Genomic DNA, 15717 nt, shown 5'->3' on the forward strand with positions numbered 1-15717 from the left:
GCCATCTCTCTCTCTCAGATAGTGGGCCATAGAAAGCCTATTTATTATTTTTTTTATTGGGTTTATAAATTTTCCCTGGAAAAAAAAAAAAAGTGGGAGATTAATATTGGCCTCTGGGCTTGTGTGCCAGTCCTGAGCGTGCCATCTCTCTCACAAATAGTGGGCCATAGAAAGCCTATTTATTTTTTTGGTTGATTTGGGTTCTAAATTCTACCTGAAAAAATCAATAAATCAATCAGTGGGAGATAAATATTGGCCTCTGGGCTTGTGTGCCACTCCTGACTCCTGTGTGCGTCCTCTGTCACTCAGTGGGCCCTACAAAGCCTATTTTTTTTTTATTTGTTTTCTAAATTCTCCCTGAAACAATCATTTTATTTTATTTGGTTTCTAAATTATTCCTGAAAAAATCATTTTTTTTGTATTTTTTTTTTCTAAAGTCTCCCTGAAAAAAAAAAAAAAAATCAAATCAGTGGGAGATTAATATTGCCCTTTCTGCTTGTGTGCCAGTCTTGACTCCTGGGTGTGCCATCTCTCTCTCTCCAATTGTGGGCCATAGAAAGCCTATTAATTTTTTTGCTTGATTTGGGTTCCAAAATGTACCTGAAAAAATCACTAAATCAATCAGTGGGAGATAAATATTGGCCTCTGGGCTTGTGTGCCACTCCTGACTCCTGTGTGCGTCCTCTCTCACTCAGTGGGCCCTACAAAGCCTATTTTTTTTTTTATTTGTTTTCTAAATTCTCCCTGAAACAATCATTTTATTTTATTTTGTTTCTAAATTCTTCCTGAAAAATTCATTTTTTTGTATTTTTTTTTTCTAAAGTCTCCCTGAAAAAAAAAAAAAAATCAAATCAGTGGGAGATTAATATTGCCCTTTCTGCTTGTGTGCCAGTCTTGACTCCTGGGTGTGCCATCTCTCTCTCTCCAATTGTGGGCCATAGAAAGCCTATTAATTTTTTTGCTTGATTTGGGTTCCAAAATCTACCTGAAAAAAATCACTAAATCAATCAGTGGGAGATAAATATTGGCCTCTGGGCTTGTGTGCCACTCCTGACTCCTGTGTGCGTCCTCTCTCACTCAGTGGGCCCTACAAAGCCTATTTTTTTTTATTTGTTTTCTAAATTGTCCCTGAAACAATCATTTTATTTTATTTTGTTTCTAAATTCTTCCTGAAAAATTCATTTTTTTGTATTTTTTTTTTCTAAAGTCTCCCTGAAAAAAAAAAAAAATCAAATCAGTGGGAGATTAATATTGCCCTTTCTGCTTGTGTGCCAGTCTTGACTCCTGGGTGTGCCATCTCTCTCTCTCCAATTGTGGGCCATAGAAAGCCTATTAATTTTTTTGCTTGATTTGGGTTCCAAAATCTACCTGAAAAAATCACTAAATCAATCAGTGGGAGATAAATATTGGCCTCTGGGCTTGTGTGCCACTCCTGACTCCTGTGTGCGTCCTCTCTCACTCAGTGGGCCCTACAAAGCCGATTTTTTTTTATTTGTTTTCTAAATTGTCCCTGAAACAATCATTTTATTTTATTTTGTTTCTAAATTCTTCCTGAAAAATTCATTTTTTTGTATTTTTTTTTCTAAAGTCTCCCTGAAAAAAAAAAAAAATCAAATCAGTGGGAGATTAATATTGCCCTTTCTGCTTGTGTGCCAGTCTTGACTCCTGGGTGTGCCATCTCTCTCTCTCTCTCCAATTGTGGGCCATAGAAAGCCTATTTATTTTTTTGCTTGATTTGGGTTCCAAAATCTACCTGAAAAAATCACTAAATCAATCAGTGGGAGATAAATATTGGCCTCTGGGCTTGTGTGCCACTCCTGACTCCTGTGTGCGTCCTCTCTCACTCAGTGGGCCATAGAAAGCCTATTTTTTTTTTATTTGTTTTCTAAATTCTCCCTGAAACAATCATATCATTTTATTTGGTTTATAAATTCTTCCTGAAAAATTCATTTTTTTGTATTTTTTTTTCTAAAGTCTCCCTGAAAAAAGAAAAAAAAATCAAATCAGTGGGAGATTAATATTGCCCTTTCTGCTTGTGTGCCAGTCTTGACTCCTGGGTGTGCCATCTCTCTCTCTCTCTCTCCAATTGTGGGCCATAGAAAGCCTATTAATTTTTTTGCTTGATTTGGGTTCCAAAATCTACCTGAAAAAATCACTAAATCAATCAGTGGGAGATAAATATTGGCCTCTGGGCTTGTGTGCCACTCCTGACTCCTGTGTGCGTCCTCTCTCACTCAGTGGGCCATAGAAAGCCTATTTTTTTTTTTATTTGTTTTCTAAATTCTCCCTGAAACAATCATTTCATTTTATTTGGTTTATAAATTCTTCCTGAAAAATTCATTTTTTTGTATTTTTTTTTTCTAAAGTCTCCCTGAAAAAAAAAAAAAAATCAAATCAGTGGGAGATTAATATTGCCCTTTCTGCTTGTGTGCCAGTCTTGACTCCTGGGTGTGCCATCTCTCTCTCTCTCTCCAATTGTGGGCCATAGAAAGCCTATTTATTCTTTTGCTTGATTTGGGTTCCAAAATCTACCTGAAAAAATTACTAAATCAATCAGTGGGAGATAAATATTGGCCTCTGGGCTTGTGTGCCACTCCTGACTCCTGTGTGCGTCCTCTCTCACTCAGTGGGCCCTACAAAGTCTATTTTTTTTATTTGTTTTCTAAATTCTCCCTGAAACAATCATTTTATTTTATTTTGTTTCTAAATTCTTCCTGAAAAATTCATTTTTTTGTATTTTTTTTTTTCTAAAGTCTCCCTGAAAAAAAAAAAAATCAAATCAGTGGGAGATTAATATTGCCCTTTCTGCTTGTGTGCCAGTCTTGACTCCTGGGTGTGCCATCTCTCTCTCTCCAATTGTGGGCCATAGAAAGCCTATTAATTTTTTTGCTTGATTTGGGTTCCAAAATCTACCTGAAAAAATCACTAAATCAATCAGTGGGAGATAAATATTGGCCTCTGGGCTTGTGTGCCACTCCTGACTCCTGTGTGCGTCCTCTCTCACTCAGTGGGCCCTACAAAGCCGATTTTTTTTTATTTGTTTTCTAAATTGTCCCTGAAACAATCATTTTATTTTATTTTGTTTCTAAATTCTTCCTGAAAAATTCATTTTTTTGTATTTTTTTTTTCTAAAGTCTCCCTGAAAAAAAAAAAAAATCAAATCAGTGGGAGATTAATATTGCCCTTTCTGCTTGTGTGCCAGTCTTGACTCCTGGGTGTGCCATCTCTCTCTCTCTCTCCAATTGTGGGCCATAGAAAGCCTATTTATTTTTTTGCTTGATTTGGGTTCCAAAATCTACCTGAAAAAATCACTAAATCAATCAGTGGGAGATAAATATTGGCCTCTGGGCTTGTGTGCCACTCCTGACTCCTGTGTGCGTCCTCTCTCACTCAGTGGGCCATAGAAAGCCTATTTTTTTTTTATTTGTTTTCTAAATTCTCCCTGAAACAATCATATCATTTTATTTGGTTTATAAATTCTTCCTGAAAAATTCATTTTTTTGTATTTTTTTTTTCTAAAGTCTCCCTGAAAAAAGAAAAAAAAATCAAATCAGTGGGAGATTATTATTGCCCTTTCTGCTTGTGTGCCAGTCATGACTCCTGGGTGTGCCATCTCTCTCTCTCTCTCCAATTGTGGGCCATAGAAAGCCTATTTATTTTTTTGCTTGATTTGGGTTCCAAAATCTACCTGAAAAAATCACTAAATCAATCAGTGGGAGATAAATATTGGCCTCTGGGCTTGTGTGCCACTCCTGACTCCTGTGTGCGTCCTCTCTCACTCAGTGGGCCATAGAAAGCCTATTTTTTTTTTATTTGTTTTCTAAATTCTCCCTGAAACAATCATTTCATTTTATTTGGTTTATAAATTCTTCCTGAAAAATTCATTTTTTTGTATTTTTTTTTTCTAAAGTCTCCCTGAAAAAAAAAAAAAATCAAATCAGTGGGAGATTAATATTGCCCTTTCTGCTTGTGTGCCAGTCTTGACTCCTGGGTGTGCCATCTCTCTCTCTCTCTCCAATTGTGGGCCATAGAAAGCCTATTTATTCTTTTGCTTGATTTGGGTTCCAAAATCTACCTGAAAAAATTACTAAATCAATCAGTGGGAGATAAATATTGGCCTCTGGGCTTGTGTGCCACTCCTGACTCCTGTGTGCGTCCTCTCTCACTCAGTGGGCCATAGAAAGCCTATTTTTTTTAATTTGTTTTCTAAATTCTCCCTGAAACAATCATTTCATTTTATTTGGTTTATAAATTCTTCCTTAAAAAATCATTTTTTTTTATTATTTTTTTTTTCTAAAGTCTCCCTTTTAAAAAACAACAACAAATCAGTGGGAGATTAATATTTACATTTGCGCTTCAGTGACAGTCCTGCGTGTGTGGCATCTCTCTCATTTGTTGCCACCAACAACAGAGTGTGTAACATTGTGCCTGATTTTCGTTGTGGTCTCACCCACCTGTAAAGGGGTAGCTAAATCATACTGAAGTTATAGCTCACCGTGTAAGTTGTGTGACAGCAACAAATACCGTTAGTTTGGTAACGTTTTTAAAACAATGAGGAAGTCTGGTGGAAGAGGTCGTGGCCGGGGGCGTTCATTGTCAGCTGGTAATGAGGGTAGTGGTAGTGGTGGAGCATCAGGTGGTCGTGGGAAAAAAAATATTGCACCTAAGTCTGGAGCTGTGGAGCCAGGTTTGTCGTCTGGCTACACAAGGCCTCGAACGCTCCCTTTTCTGGGAGTAGGAAAACCGCTTTTAAAGCCGGAGCAGCAAGAGCAAGTTTTGGCTTATCTTGCTGACTCAGCCTCTAGCTCTTTTGCCTCCTCTCGTGAAACTGGTAAAAGTAAATGCAGCGCGTCGTTAGTGGATTTTCACGGTCAGGGACAAGTCGCTTCCTTGTCCTCTTCAGCAAAAACAACAACAGAGAAGAATGCAGCAGGCGACACAACGGGTTACTCCATGGAGCTCTTTACACATACCGTCCCTGGCTTAGAAAGTGAAGCAGTTAACAGTCCATGCCCATTACAAGTTGAATCTGACATGGAGTGCACTGATGCACAGCCACAGCCAGACTACTATGCTGGTCCTTTGACTCAGACCACAACATTGCCCTCGCAGGGTGCTGATCAAGAATCAGACCCTGATGAGACTATGTTGCCCCATCACGAACGCTATACCACCGACCGACACGGTGACACAGACGAAGTTGCACACGAGCTACAAGAAGAGGTAATAGATGACCCAGTTCTTGACCCCGATTGGCAGCCATTGGGGGAACAGGGTGCAGGCGGCAGCAGTTCTGAAGCGGAGGAGGAGGGGCCGCAGCAGGCATCAACATCGCAACAGGTTCCATCTGCCGGGCCCGTATCTTGCCCAAAACGCGTGGCAAAGTCAAAACCTGTTGGAGGACAGCGTGGCCCTCCGGTTAAAGCTCAGTCTGCAATGCCTGAAAAGGTATCCGATGCTAGAAAGAGTGCAGTCTGGCATTTTTTTAAACAACATCCAATTGATCAGCGCAAAGTCATCTGTCAAAAATGTTCAACTACCTTAAGCAGAGGGCAGAATCTGAAAAGTCTCAATACAAGTTGCATGCATAGACATTTAACCACCATGCATTTGCAAGCTTGGACTAACTACCAAACGTCCCTTAAGGTTGTAGCACCCTCGGCCAATGAAGCTAGTCATCAACGCAACATCCCTTCCGGCAGTGTAGGGCCACCATTTTCTGCACCACCTGCAGTATCTGTGCAGGTTTCTTTGCCAGGCCAAAGCAGTCAGGGTCAGGGAATCACCAGTTTCGTAGTAGGAAACACTGCATCTAGGGCACCGGCGGCAACAATACCATCTCCCACCGTCTCTCAGTCTGCCATGTCCACCGGCACCCCCGCTAGTTCCACGATCTCCAGCTCTCCAGTCCAGCTCACCCTACATGAGACTATGGTTAGAAAAAGGAAGTACTTAGCCTCGCATCCGCGTACACAGGGTTTGAACACCCACATAGCTAGACTAATCTCGTTAGAGATGATGCCCTACCGGTTAGTTGAAAGCGAAGCTTTCAAAGCCCTGATGGACTATGCTGTACCACGCTACGAGCTACCCAGTCGACACTTTTTTTCCAGAAAAGCCATCCCAGCCCTCCACCAGCATGTTAAAGAGCGCATCGTCCATGCACTCAGGCAATCTGTGAGCACAAAGGTGCACCTGACAACAGATGCATGGACCAGTAGGCATGGCCAGGGACGTTACGTGTCCATCACGGCACACTGGGTAAATGTGGTGGATGCAGGGTCCACAGGGGACAGCAAGTTTGGGACAGTTCTGCCTAGCCCACGGTCTAGGAAACAGTTGGCTGTAGCCGTTCGCACCCCCTCCTCCTCCTCCTCGTCCTCCTGCAGAAGCGAGACCTCGTCCACAGACCGCAGTCGCACAACCACTCCATCCGCAGCTGCCACTGTTGCACACCAGGTCTCCCATTATGGGGCAGCTACTGGCAAACGTCAGCAGGCTGTATTGGCTATGAAGTGTTTGGGCGACAACAGACACACCGCGGAAGTTCTGTCCGAGTTCTTGCAGAAAGAAACGCAGTCGTGGCTGGGCACTGTAGATCTTGAGGCAGGCAAGGTAGTGAGTGATAACGGAAGGAATTTCATCTCCCTTTCCCAACTGAAACACATTCCTTGCCTGGATCACACCTTAAACCTGGTGGTGCAGTGCTTCCTGAAAAGTTATCCGGGGTTATCCGACCTGCTCCTCAAAGTGCGTGGACTTTGCTCACATATCCGCCGTTCGCCCGTACACTCCAGCCGTATGCAGACCTATCAGCGTTCTTTGAACCTTCCCCAGCATCGCCTAATCATAGACGTTGCAACAAGGTGGAACTCAACACTGCACATGCTTCAGAGACTGTGTGAACAGAGGCGGGCTGTTATGTTTTTGTGGGAGGATACACATACACGGGCAGGCAGTAGGATAGCAGACATGGAGTTGTCAGGTGTGCAGTGGTCGAAGATTCAAGACATGTGTCAAGTCCTTCAGTGTTTTGAGGAATGCACACGGCTGGTTAGTGCAGACAACGCCATAATAAGCATGAGCATCCCCCTAATGCGTCTGCTGATGCAAAGTTTGACGCACATAAAGGATCAGGCGTCTGCAGCTGAGGAAGAGGAAAGCCTTGATGACAGTCAGCCATTGTCTGGCCAGGGCAGTGTACAGGACGAGGTAGCGGGCGAACAGGAGGAGGAGGATGAGGAGGATGATGGGGATGATTATATTTTTAATGAGGAAGCTTTTCCGGGGCCAGTGGAAATTGTTGGCGCGGCAAGGCCGGGTTCTGGTTTTTGGAGGGACACAAGTGACGTGGATTTGCCTGAAACTGCCCCTCAACCAAGCACAACCACAGATTTGAGAACTGGAACTTTGGGCCACATGGCGGATTATGCCTTACGTATCCTCAAAAGGGACACACGCATAACAAAAATGATGAACGATGACGATTACTGGTTGGCCTGCCTCCTTGATCCTCGCTATAAAGGCAAATTGCAAAATATAATGCCACATGAGAACTTGGAACTAATATTAGCAACCAAACAATCAACTCTTGTTGACCGTTTGCTTCTGGCATTCCCTGCACACAGCGCCCGTGATCGTTCTAACACGAGCTGCAGGGGCCAGCAGACCAGAGGTGTTAGAGGGGCAGAAATCAGAAGTGGCGTTGGCCAGAGGGGTTTTCTGACCAGGTTGTGGAGTGATTTTGCTATGACCGCAGACAGGACAGGTACTGCAGCATCAATTCAAAGTGACAGGAGACAACATTTGTCAACCGTCATTCCCATTTGATTACTGGGCATCAAAATTAGACACCTGGCCAGAATTGGCAGAATATGCATTGCAGGAGCTTGCTTGCCCGGCAGCTAGTGTCCTATCAGAAAGAGTATTCAGTGCTGCAGGTTCAATACTAACAGAAAAAAGGACTCGTCTGGCTACCCAAAATGTAGATGATCTAACCTTCATTAAAATGAACCACAACTGGATTTCGAAATCTTTTGCCCCACCTTGCCCGGCTGACACCTAGCTTTCCTATGTAAAGGTCTTGCCTGTGGACTATTCTGAACGACTTTTCCAATCTCGTAATTTGCAGCACCTGATTGTCCAGCATCCGACATGTTAACACCTCCCTAAATGGCCAAAGTCCCCACACGGGACCGTGGTATCGCCACTTGGCGCCAGCACCCGTGAGAGTACTGTTTGTCTGAGGAGGTGGGTGTGCCCGCTTTTGGTCGACGGCACTGCCACTAGGTCCCTCATAGTACAATAAAGTGTCTGGCGGTGGTGGTGCGCACCCAACGTCAGACACACCGTTGTAATATGAGGGGCCCTGGGCCTGTACCGCCGGCCACAAGACAGTCCCCCCCCCAGCTCAAACAGTGCTCTACCACTTGCAAAATTTTCTCTCACAGCTCCACCAATGTTTAGTCTATGCGCTGACATCCTTCAATGCCTGGCACTGTCAATACCATTGTATTGACATTTTTCTTATGTTAGGCCTTCGAAGCCTGTCTGCGGTCACTCCTTCCACTAGGCCTCCACTGACCTGTCTACTGCTGCCCGTGTTCCCCTGGAACCAATTTTAAATTGCCTACAGCCCAATTTTTGTTATGTTAGGCCTTCGAAGCCTGTCTGCGGCCCGTTCTTTCCACTACTACTACACTGACCAGGCCACTGCTGCCCGTGTTCCCCTGGAACCAATTTTAAATTGCCTACAGCCAGCCCAATTTATTATGTTAGGCCTTCGAAGCCTGTCTGCGGTCCCTCCTTCCACTAGGCCTCCACTGACCTGTCTACTGCTGCCCGTGTACCCCTTGAACCAACATCAGAAAATATAAAAATAAGTATTTTGCTTATAAAAAATAAAATACTGGAGAGATATCAAATGCAGACATTTTAACATTAAAAACAAACACATACAACAAAAATCTGGTACAGTACTAAAAATGGCCACCAGCTACAATAACTTTCTCCTGCAAGTAGTTAACTGAAAGTTTTTTTCAATTTAAAACACAGATATGGCATCCACCGAGTGTTGTCCTGTCACGTCTTCTTTATATTATTGCCAAGAAGATGCAAAACAATGAAAATAATAAAATCATTATTTACCAAAAAAATAGAGTAAGTCAAAACCACATTGCAAATAAACATTCATTACAAATAAAGAAGCAGGGCGCGTCCGAGGGTGAGTATATACCTAATAAGAATATAATCACCCTCGGACGCGCCCTGCTTCTTTCCGACAGCCTTCCTTCCTAAGAATCAGCCCTTCCGTGGTGTAGAGAGAGGGTGTGTTACACTCCAAGGTGTTCCCCAGGTTGCCTTTCCTGAGCTTCGATCTTCATGCTCTCGTTTAGTAGTTGTCGGAAAGTAGGCTGCATTAGGCCTACAAATTGGGTATGGGGTGGAGAGAGATGGTGTGTTACACTCCAAGGTGTTCCCCAGGTTTCCTTGCCATTGCTTCGGTCTTCCGACTCTCGTTTAGTAGTTGTAGAAAACTACACTGCATTAGGCCTACAAAATGGGTATCGGGTGGAGAGAGATGGTGTGTTACACTCCAAGGTATTCCCCAGGTTTCCTTGCCATTGCTTCGGTCTTCAGACTCTCGTTTAGTAGTTGTAGAAAACTACACTGCATTAGGCCTACAAAATGGGTATCGGGTGGAGAGAGATGGTGTGTTACACTCCAAGGTGTTCCCCAGGTTTCCTTGCCATTGCTTCGGTCTTCCGACTCTCGTTCAGTAGTTGTAGAAAACTACACTGCATTAGGCCTACAAAATGGGTATCGGGTGGAGAGAGATGGTGTGTTACACTCCAAGGTGTTCTCCAGGTTGCCTTTACAGAGCTTCGATCTTAATGCTCTCGTTTAGTAGTTGTTGGAAACTACACTGCATTAGGCCTCCAAATTGGCTATGGGGTGGAGAGAGATGGTGTGTTACACTCCAAGGTGTTCTCCAGGTTTCCTCGCCATTGCTTCGATCTTCCGACTCTCGTTTAGTAGTTGTAGAAAACTACACTGCATTAGGCCTACAAAATGGGTATCGGGTGGAGAGAGATGGTGTGTTACACTCCAAGGTGTTCCCCAGGTTTCCTTGCCATTGCTTCGGTCTTCCGACTCACGTTTAGTAGTTGTAGAAAACTACACTGCATTAGGCCTACAAAATGGGTATGGGGTGGAGAGAGATGGTGTGTTCCACTCCAAGGTGTTCTCCAGGTTGCCTTTCCTGAGCTTCTATCTTCAGGCTCTCGTTAAATTGTGGTTAAATGGAACAACTGCATTTGGCGTACTAGTTGGTTTGGGGCCTACTAACAGTGTCTGCCGCTCCTTGCTGTTCTCCTGGTTTCCTGTCCTGAAATTCCGTTTTCAGGCGCTCGTTAAGTAGTTGTTAATGTTAGACTGCATTTGGCCTACTAGTTGGGTTGGGGCCTACTATCGGTGTCTGCCACTCCTTGCTGTTCTCCTCCACTGAACAAAGCTGTGCCGCCTGTTTACTACGGTTGCCAATTTTGAACTGCATTTCGACTACTTACTGATTTGGGCCTACTCTCTGTGTCAGCCTCTCATTCCAGTTGTCCTCCACTGCAATGCCCCCTAGTTATTCCTGTGTTACCAATTTTGAACTGCATTTAGCCAACTTTATTCTTTGGGCCTATATCTGTGTTTCCTCCTCATCCTGCCCATTGCCCAGCCAGTGATAGATAAGTCTGCTGGAACATTGACCCATAACGCAACATTCCCCGTGCACGCTACACAACAACATTGTGACCCTGCTGAAAGTCAGGTTGCTCTTCCCGCATACCATACCACCTTACACGGGGACAAAGAGGAAGGTGCAGATGAAAGTGCAGGTTCCTTCATCAGGTGGGGGGAGGAATACTAGTTGGCGACGTCACTGGCACAGGGCCTCTCATAGTACGCAAAAGTGTTGCTGCCGGTGGGAGGCGCCCCCGCCATGCAAACACACCGCTGTACTTTGAGGGGCCCTGTGCCAGTGCCAATGCCAACGAGTGGGCCCCCCCTGCTTGCTCAGGTTCACAGCACTTGCAAAGTTGAAATACTTACCTCTCCCTGCTCCACTGCCGTGACGTGGTCCAGATTTCCTGGGCCCACTAATTACTTGAACCAGCCCTACCCACCACAACTTTAGCCAAATGACCCCCAATTTCAAATGCCTTCCAATTATTATAAGGTAAATTACGCTTGACAAGCTTCATTAAGAAGAATGGATGGTTTTGACATTAAAATGGGCACTCTAGGTGTTTTCCTGGCCCCCACTCACTGCCGACTATGCTGCCCCATTGACTTGCATTGGGTTTCGTGTTTCGGTCGATCCCGACTTTACGTCATAATCGGCCGATTTCACTCGACCCGACTTTTGAGATAGTTGGGTTTCGTGAAACCCGGCTCGACTCTAAAAAGGTCAAGGTCGCTCAACTCTATTCAAGACTTACGTCGGGTGGGGGCAAAGTCTGGTCATGATATCTGACAGAACTCTGCCCTCACCCGATGTCTGTCTTGAGCAAACATCTTTACTTTATGCAGCCTATCCTACAACCAGGGCCGGTGTAAGGGGCAGGCAGACCAGGCAGCTGCCTAGTGCCCTTGCTCCTCCAGGGGCCCCAAGCCAGTGGTGTGCTACTAATAGTGGCACACTACACAGCCGCTATGGGGTCCCTGAGTAAAAGGGGCATGGCGTTGTGCCCTCCAAGCATCGTGCATTCAACTTATCTGCATCATAGATGCCAATACAAAATGAAAGCAGTGATGGAGGAGAGAGCATCATGTGACGCTCCCTCTCCCATCACTCCCCCTCTGCCCCTGACTCAGCATGTGCCTGCAGTGGAGCTTATGAGACGCTGAAACGCTCTGCAGAAGTCAGAGCAGAGGGGGAATAAGGAGGAGAGGTAAGTATTGTTTTTTGTGTATGTGTTTGTCTGCTGCACTATACTGTGTGTGGGGGGACTGCACTATACTGAGTGTGTGGAGGGCTGCATTATACTCTGTGTATGGGGCTATGGTATACTCTAGGGGCTTGGATTCTCTGTCTCTCCACTCTTCCTCCAGACTCTGGGACCTTGATTTCCAAGGTCTAATGTGAAATATCCACAATCAATGATAGTTTTGGGAGCCATATCATCTGCTGATGTAGGCCACTTTGCTTTATCAAGACCAAAGTCAGCACAGCCGTCTACCAGGACATTTTAGAGCACTTCACGATTCCCTCTGCCAACAAGCTAATTGGAGATGGAAATTTAGTTCTTCAGCAGGACTTGGCACCTGTCCACACTGCCAAAAGTACCAATACCTGGTTCAAAAACAAAAGTATCACTGCTCTTGTTTGGCCAGCAAACTCACCTGACCTTAACCCCATATAGAATCTACGGGGCTCCCCAAACCATCGCTAATTAGGGAAACTTCACACTAGACCTCATGCAGTTTGGATTTTGTCTCTCCACTCTTCCTTCAGACTCTGGGACCTTGATTTCCAAGGTCTAATGTGAAGTATCCACAATCATTGATGGTTTTGGGAGCCATGTCATCTGCAGGTGTAGGTCTACTTTGTTTTATCAAGACCAAAGACTGCACAGCCGTCTACCAGGAAATTTTAGAGCACTTCATGATTCCCTCTGCCAACAAGCTTTTGGAGATGGAAATTTCAATCTCCATCAGAACTTGGCACCTGTCCACACTGCCAAAAGTACCAATACATGATTTAAAACAACAGTATCACTGTGCTTGATTGGCCTGCAAACTCGTCTGACCTTTACCCTATAGAGAATATATGGGGTATTGTCAAGAGGAAGATGGGAGACACCAGACCCAACAATACAAATGAGTTAAAGGCTGCTATCAAAGCAACCTGGGCTTCCATAACAAAATAATGATGATATTCTAATTTTGTGAGATGCACCTGTATTTACTATATGGGACCTGCATTATACTGTATCAAGGACTATTTTCCTAAATCATTCTTCCTCATCCAGAGTAAGGGTAGGTGCACACGGTCCCATATCCCATGCCCACTATGCATGCACAGATGCCCGCAAATCACCCACGGAGATGGACATGTGGCGCATCTCTCCAGACTGCAGCATGTCTCCGCAAGATAAATTTCACCTGTACAATGTATTGGATGCGGTGTATCTGCACGGTTCAATGAACACATGCAGATTCATCTGCGTTCCATAGCCGGTAGGACTTTTGACATAGTGGACATATGCTGCATCCAAAGCGCTGCCAATTTTTGAACTTGAGCCCATACCCTAAAGAGGCCAGGAAACAAGCATTGACTGACTTCAATATTGTCGATTGCGCTCGTTTAACGGCCTGAATTCAGCACAGGTAAATACAACAGAAATGTTTCTGTGTAATGGTGCAATATGCTAGCATTTGGGGTCCCACTTTAAACTTTTGCCCAGGGCCCTACTTTGTCTAAAACCTGCCCTACCTACAACCTCACAGCTGAGACGGCTGGGAAATTGCTGGAAGTGACATATTTAATTAGTCACTAACTAAAGATAACCATTTATTACATTTTTACTAAATAAAGATATTTAGTAACACTTGAAATATTTAAATTTACTTCATTTATTTTAATTGTTTGTCTTACAGATCTCGGAGTGCCCCTTTAAAGAATGGATTATCAACTTGGAGTAACCTCACACTTTTTTGTTGTGCTTTACTGGCTCCAAAAAAATTAAACAGTTTTTTTTAACATTGTTTATACTGTTCTATGCTTTATTTATTAAATGTTTTTTCACATATAAAAAAAATCAAAGAGATAGGATCACATGATTTGTAATTTACAGTAGTGCTCAAAAGTTTACATACCCTGGAAAAATGTTTGCTTTCTTGGCCTTTTTTTCAGAAAATATGAATGATAACGCCAAAACTTTTTCTCCACTCATGGCAAGTGGTTGGGTGAAACTACCGTGTTTTCTCTTTTTAAATCATAACGATAACCCAAAACATCCAAATGACCTCAAAATTCACTTACCCTGGTGATTTTGGCCTCATAGCATGCACAGAAGTTGACACAAATGGGTTTGAATGGCAACTAAATGTAACCTGTTTGCTTGTAATCAGTGTATGTCCATAAAAGCAGAGTGAGTTTCTGGGATCCAGACAGACTCTTGCATTTTTCATTGAGCCACTGACGTTTCTGGATTTTGAGTCATTTGGAAAACAAAAGAATGATCAACGGATGGGAAAAGGTAGTTGAACTGTATAAAACATGAAAGGGATACAAAAATATTTCCAAGGAATTTATAATGCCAGTCAGCAGCGTTCAAACTGTGATTAACAAATGGAAAATCATGGGCTCTGTAAACAGAAAGCCATGGTCAGGTAGACCAGCAAAAATTTTTGTCCACAACTGCCAGTAAAATTGTTCAGGATGCAAATAAAAACCCACAAATAACATTAGCTGAAATACTGGACTCTCTGAAAACTAGCGATGTGGCTGTTTCAAGATGCACAATAAAAAGGCACTTGAAGATAATGGGCTACATGGTCGAGTCGCCAGAAGAAAGCCATTACTTCGCAAATTTCCACAAAGCATCTTGCCTATTATACGCAAAACAGCACAGAGGTTAGTCTTAAAACTTCTGGAACAAAGTAATTTGGAGTGAGGAGATCAAAATTGAACTTTTTGGCCACAACCATAAACCTTAAAATTGGAGAAAGGTCAACAAGGCCTATGATGAAAGGAACACCATTCCTACTGTAAAGCACAGAGGTGGATCGCTGATGTTTTTGGGATGTGTGAGCTGCAAAGACACAGGAAACTTGGTCAAAGTTTCAAGGAAAGATGAATGCAGAACGTTATCAGCAAATACTGGAGGCAAATTTGCAATCATCAGCCTGGAAGCTGTGCATGGGACGTACTTGGACATTCCAACATGACAACAATCCAAAACACAAGGCCAAGTGGACCTGTCATTAGCTACAGCAGAACAAAGTGAAGGTTCTAGAGTGGCCATCTAAGTCTCCTGACCTCAATATCATTGAGCCATCCTGGGAAGATCTCAAGCGCGCAGTTCAAGCTGGACAGCTCAGGAATTTACAGGAACTGGAGGCTTTTTGCCAAGAAGAGTGGGCAGATTTACCATCTGAGAAAATAAAGAACCTCATCCACAACCACCACTAAATACTTCAAGCTGTCTTTGATGTTAGAGGGGGCAATACACAGCATTAAGAAATGGGGAATGTGAACTTTTGTTCAGAGTCATTTGGATGTTTTTGGCTGTAATTGTGATATAAAAAGAGAAAATACAGTAGTTTGACAATAAATGGTGTCACCCAAACACACACCATGAGTGGAGAAAAAGTTTTGGTGTTATCAATCATAGTTTCTGAAAAAAAGGTCAAGAAAGCAAAAATTCTGCCAGGGTATGTAAACTTTTGACCACAACTGTATATAGTGCATTAATGGAAATTTGTCAGTAAGTTTGACCCACTCCTCCATACTTTAAACCCTCTTTTAAACATATATCACAGTGAAAGATGAACTCTCTGGTACCTTTAATTGTCAACCTGTTGCCTAAATTTGTGAAATCCCTATTTTAGCACTATGCAAATGAAGTGTTAAGTACAGTGGGCTGGAGAATGCACTTAGGCTACATGCGCATATTGTGCATTTATTGTGAAGCATGGGTCAAACTTAAGGATAGATTCCTT

The sequence above is a fragment of the Ranitomeya imitator genome, chromosome 5 (genome assembly GCF_032444005.1).
Source record: "Ranitomeya imitator isolate aRanImi1 chromosome 5, aRanImi1.pri, whole genome shotgun sequence".
In the NCBI taxonomy this organism is placed as follows: Eukaryota; Metazoa; Chordata; class Amphibia; order Anura; family Dendrobatidae; genus Ranitomeya; species Ranitomeya imitator.